This window comes from Saccopteryx bilineata, chromosome 7 (genome assembly GCF_036850765.1).
Source record: "Saccopteryx bilineata isolate mSacBil1 chromosome 7, mSacBil1_pri_phased_curated, whole genome shotgun sequence".
NCBI classification, from domain to species: Eukaryota; Metazoa; Chordata; class Mammalia; order Chiroptera; family Emballonuridae; genus Saccopteryx; species Saccopteryx bilineata.
Window position 1 is genome coordinate 18,979,028 of NC_089496.1, and position 6,325 is coordinate 18,985,352.

The window sequence follows — 6,325 nt, forward strand, 5'->3', positions numbered from 1 at the left end:
GGGGAGGGGAGGGGAGGAGGGAGCCGCTAGATTTCGCAAGAAAAACGGTGAAGAAAGCGTTTCCAGGAAGAGTTCAAGTGGGAATCCCGGGCAGCTGGAAGGACTAGAACTTCCTGTTCTGCTGCTGCAGCATTTGCTACACATGTTGCTGCTGATCTCTTACCAGCGGGGTTTCTGAGGGTTTTCCCCGAGTCCTTGGGGTCTGCATCCCAGGCAGATTGAGGCTTGGCGGAGGAGGACCCCTTTATGAAGGGCCTCTTGAGTATCTGTGAAAACCACCTGGTCTAGGCTTCTAGGTATTGATATTTCTTGCCACTTTCTCTCAATTGCTGTAAAAGATGACATCGTTGTCCTCTGTCTGGAATCCCTGGGTTTAGCTCGGATGATCTTGAGGTTTTAATTTAGGTTGATCAAATCGTTCAAAAGAAACAAGGCAATTTAAAGAGAGGGATGCTGATGGGGATACCTTATTGTTGATATATATTTATAACTATAATATTGCATAGTGATATGTAATAATATATATTGCATAATTGGATTGATAAATCTTCCTATATTGGAAGAACTCAAAAACCACAGCTATGATGGTTTAAGATTTAACTAATGATGATAACTTTCCAGGCAAAGAACCTTGGCTCTCCCAAAATGTGACTTAGAAGCCAAAGCCCTCACATTTTGTCTCTCACCCAGCCATCTGGCCTTAAATTCCATGCACACTTGCCAAGGTGCAGATGTTCAGCCACAGTGGAGGCCTGTTCCTAGCACTTCTGAGTCAACTCTCTCTTTGCCTGGAGTGTGACTCTCCCCAGAGCATCTCTTGGAGTCAGCATAGATCCCATGTCTTTCAAGAAGTCTTCTCTGAGCCACTAGTTGCAATCAATCTTTTCCTCTTCCATACAGTGTAGTTTATGCTTCTCATATAGCAAATAGGGCACATTGCCTTTTCAGAGTTATTTTTTAAAATTTATTTATTAAATTTAATGCAGTGACATTGATAAATCAGAGTACATATGTTGAGAGAAAACATCTCCAGATTATTTTGACATTTGATTGTGCTGTATACCCCTCCCCCAAAGTCAAATTGTCTTCTGTCACCTTCTATCTGGTTTTCTTTGTGCCCCTCCCCTCCCCCACCCCCTCTCTCCTTCCTCGCCCATCCCCCCATCCCCCATCCCCCCACCCCTGTTGCCATCACATTCTTGTTCATGTCTCTGAGTCTCATTTTTATGTCCCATCTATGTATGGATTCATATAGTTCTTAGTTTTTTTCTGATTTACTTATTTCACTCTGTATAATGTTATCAAGGTCCATCCATGTTATTGTAAATGATCCGATGTCATCATTTCCTATGGCTGAGTAGTATTTCATAGTATATATGTACCAAAGCTTTTTAATCCACTCATCCTCTGACGGACAATTGGGCTTTTTCCATATCTTTGCTATTGTGAACAATGCTGCCATAAACATGGGGGTGCATTTCTTCTTTTCATACAGTGCTATGGTGTTCTTGGGGTATATTCCTAACAGTGGGATAGCTGGGTCAAAAGGCAGTTCGGTTTTTAATTTTTTGAGGAATCTCCATACTGTTTTCCACAGTGGCTGCACCAGTCTGCATTCCCACCAGCAGTGCAGGAGGGTTCCCTTTTCTCCACATCCTCACCAGCACTTATTCTGTGTTGTTTTGTTCATGAGCGCCATTCTGACTGGTGTGAGGTGATATCTCATTGTGGTTTTAATTTGCATTTCTCTAATGATTAGTGATGTTGAGCATTTTTTTATATGCCTATTGGCCATCTGTATGTCCTCTTTGGAGAAGTGTCTATTCATTTCTTTTGCCCATTTTTTTATTGGATTGTTTGTCTTCCTGGTATTAAGTTTTACGAGTTCTTTATAAATTTTGGTTATTAACCCCTTATCAGACGTATTGTCAAATATGTTCTCCCATTGTGTAGTTTGTCTTTTTATTCTGTTCTTATTGTCTTTGGCCATGCAAAAGCTTTTTAGTTTGATATAGTCCCATTTGTTTATCCTGTCTTTTATTTTACTTCCCCATGGAGATAAATCAGCAAATATATTGCTCTGAGAGATGTCAGAGAGCTTACTGCCTATGTTTTCTTTTAATATGCCTATAGTTTTAAGGCTTACATTTAAGTCTTTTATCCATTTTGAGTTTATTTTTGTGAGTGGTGTAAGCTGGTGATCTAGTTTCATTTTTTTGCAGGTAGCTATCCAATTTTCCCAACACCATTTGTTAAAGAGGCTGTCTTTACTCCATTGTATTTCCTTACTTCCTTTGTCAAATATCAGTTGTCCATACAGCTGTGGGTTTATTTCTGGGTTCTCTGTTCTGTTCCATTGATCTATATACCTGACCTTATGCCAGTACCAGGCTGTTTTGAGTACAATGGCCTTGTAGTATAACTTGATATCAGGAAGTGTGATACCTCCCACTTTGTTCTTCTTTTTTAAGATTGCTGAGGCTATTCGTGTTCTTTTTTGGTTTCATATAAATTTTTGGAATATGTGATCTATATCTTTGAAGTATGTCATTGGTATTTTAATTGGTATTGCATTGAATTTATAGATTGCTTTGGGTTATATAGACATTTTAATGATGTTTATTCTTCCTAACCATGAGCATGGTATATGCTTCCACTTGTTTGTATCTTCCTTGATTTCTTTTATCAATGCTTTGTAATTTTCCGAGTACAAGTCTTTAGTCTCCTTGTTTAAGTTTACTCCTAGGTACTTTATTTTTTTGGTTGTAATTGTGAAGGGGATTGTTTCCTTAATTTCTCTTTCTGACTGTTCATTGTTGGCATATAAAAATGCCTCTGATTTCTGAGTATTGATTTTATATCCTGCCACTTTGCTGAATTCATTTATCAGGTCCAGTAGTTTTTTGACTGAGACTTTAGGGTTTTCTATATACAATATCATATCATCTGCAAATAATGATAGTTTTACTTCTTCTTTTCCAACTTGAATGCCTTTTATTTCTTCTTCTTGTCTGATTGCTGTGGCTAGGACTTCCAGGTCTATGTTAAATAAGAGTGGTGAAAGGGGGCTCCCCTGCCTTGTTCCTGATCTTAAGGGTATTGCTTTTAATTTTTGCCCATTGAGTATGATGTTGGCTGTGGGTTTGCCATAGATGGCTCTTATCATGTTAAGGTATGTTCCCTGTATTCCCACTTTGCTGAGAGTTTTGATCATGAAAGGGTGCTGGATTTTATCAAATGCTTTTTCTGCATCTATTGAAATTATCATATGGTTTTTCTCCTTCTTTTTGTTTATGTGATGAATCACATTGATTGATTTACGAATATTGTACCAGTCTTGCCTCCCCAGAATAAATCCCACTTGATCATGGTGTATGACTTTTTCCATATATTTTTGGATCCAGTTTGCTAATATTTTGTTGAGGATTTTAGCATCTATATTCATCACAGATATTGGCCTATAATTTTCTTTCTTTGTGTTGTCTTTGCCTGGTTTTGGAATCAGAATTATGCTCACCTCATAAAAGGAGCTTGGAAGTCTTCCTTCCTCTTGAATATTTTGAAATAGTTTGAGAAAGATAGGAGTTAGTTCTTCTTTGAATATTTGGTAAAATTAAGTTGTGAAGCCATCAGGCCCCGAACTTTTTTTGGGGGGGAGTTTTTTAATAACTGTTTTGATCTCATTTGGTGTAATCGGTCTGTTTAGGTTTTCTGATTCTTCCAGATTGATTTTTGGAAGATTGTATGTTTCAAGGAATTTTTCCATTTCATCTAGGTTGTCTAGTTTTTGGCATACAGTTCTTCATAGTATTTTCTTACAATATTTTGTATTTTGATTGTGTCAGTTGTTATTTCTCTCCTCTCATTTCAAATTTTATTTATTTGAGTTCTCTCTCTCTTTTTCTTGGTGAGTCTAGTTAAAGGTTCATCAATCTTGTTTACCTTTTCAAGGAACCAGCTCCTAGTTTCATTGATCCTCTCTATTGTTTCTTTAGCCTCTATGTCATTTATTTCTGCTCTGATCTTTATTATTTCCTTCCTTCTACTACATTTGGGCTATACTTGCTGTTCTTTTTCTAGTTCTTTTAGATGCAAGGTTAAGTTGTTTATTTGAGCTTTTTCTAGCTTCTTAAAGTGTGCCTGTAGTGCTATGAACTTCCCTCTCAGTACTTCTTTTGCTGTGTCCCATAAATTTTGAGTTGTTGTATGCTCATTGTCACTTATTTCTAGGAATTTATTTATTTTTTCTTTGATCTCATTTTTAATCCATTCATTATTTAACAACCTGCTATTTAGTTTCCATGTGTTTGAGAATTTTTGAACTTTTCTATTGTGGTTCATTTCTAGTTTCATGCCATTGTGATCGGAGAAAGTGCTTGATATGATTTTAATCTTCTTAAATTTGTGGAGAGCACTTTTGGGTCCTAACATGTGGTCTATCCTAGAGAATGTACCATGTGCACTTGAAAAGAATGTATATTCTGCTGGTTTAGGGTGAAAGGTCCTGAAGATATCTATTAAATCGAGTTGATCTAGTGTGTCCAATAAGTCTGCTGTTTCTTTGTTAATTTTCTTTCTTGAGGATCTATATAGTGATGTTACTGGAGTATTGAAATTCCCAACTATTATAGTATTGCTGTTGATCTCGCCCTTTAAATACACCAAAGTCTGCTTTATATATTTAGGTGCTCCTATATTAGGTGCGTTGATATTTATAATAGTTATATCTTCCTGTTGGATTACTCCCTTTATCATTATGTAGTGGCCTTCTTTATCTCTTACTATATCCTATGTTTTAAAGTCCAGTTTGTCTGATATAAGTATTGCTTCCCCAGCTTTTTCTTCATTTCCCTTTGCATGAAATGTTTTTTTCCATCCTTTTACCTTCAATCTATGTGCATCTTTTTTCTAAGGTGTGTCTCTTGTACAGCATATGTACGGGTCCAGTTTTCTTATCCACGCAGCTACCCTATGTCTTTTATTTGGATCATTTAATCCATTTACATTTATCGTTATTATTGATATGTAGTTGTTTATTGCTATTTTATTCTTTAAAGCTGTATTCCGTTTTTGCTATATTCTTTTCCCACTTTGATCTGTTTAGAACTGGCCCCTTAACATTTCCTGCAGCATTGGTTTGGTTGTAATGAATTCCTTGAGTTGTTTTTGTCTGGGAAGCTTTTTATTTCTCCTTCAATTTTAAACGATAGCCTTGCTGGATAAAGTAGTCTTGGTTGTAGGTTCTTGTTCTGCATTACTTCGAATATTTCTTGCCATTCCCTTCTGGCCTCAAGTGTTTCTGTTGAGAAGTCAGATGTCATCCTTATGGGGGCTCCTTTGTAGGTGATAGCTTTTTTTTCTCTTGCAGCTTTTAATATTTTCTCTTTATCGCTTAGCTTTGGTATTTTAATTATGATGTGTCTTGGTGTAGGTTTCTTTGGGTTTCTCTTTAATGGAGTCCTCTGTGCTTCTTGGACTTGTGAGAGTTTCTCTTGCATTAATTTAGGGAAGTTTTCATCTATGATATGATTGAACAAAGTCTCTATTCCTTGTTCTTTTTCTTCTTCTTCAGGAACCCCTATGATGCGAATGTTATTTCTCTTCATGTTGTCACAGAGCTCTCTAAGAGTTTCCTCAGACTTTTTGAGTCTCTTTTCTTTTTTCTTCTGTGCTTTCATGCCTTCATTCCAGTTGTCCTCCAACTCGCTGTTTCGATCCTCAGCTCTATCTATCCTGTTTTTAATTCCTTCGATTGTGGTCTTTATTTCTAATATTGTATTTGTCATCTCCATCTGATTCCTTTTTATACTTGCTATTTCTTTATTTAGGTGTTCATAATGACCATCCATTGTTGTTCTAAGATCCCTAAGCATCCTTACAATCATTATTTTGAACTCCGCATCTGGAAGTTTGAATATTTCCATATCACTCAGTTCATCTCCTGAAGGTATCTCTTGTGGTTCCATTTGGATTGCACTTTTTTGTTTTCTCATTGTGTTTGGGTGTTTTATTTATAGAGTTGGTTGAGTCTAGGCTTGGTGTTGTCTGCCTCCAGTTTTCAGTTGTGTTACTTTTAGGACTTCTTGGGTTGGTATCAGCTATTATTTGTAATCCACTTTCGGATTTGGGCAGCTTTGAAGTCTTGATTTGTTTGTTTTCTTAACAGGTGATAGTCTTGTTTATTGATCTCAGCAGGGGGCTTCCTTGAAAGTGTATCCAGGAATGCTATGGGTGTAACCTGAGACTCTGAAGGCCTCTTCAACCAACTAATCTCTCTGGGGGCAGGGTGTTTTCTCAGCTTCAGTAGGGGGAGGTGTATCTCAGA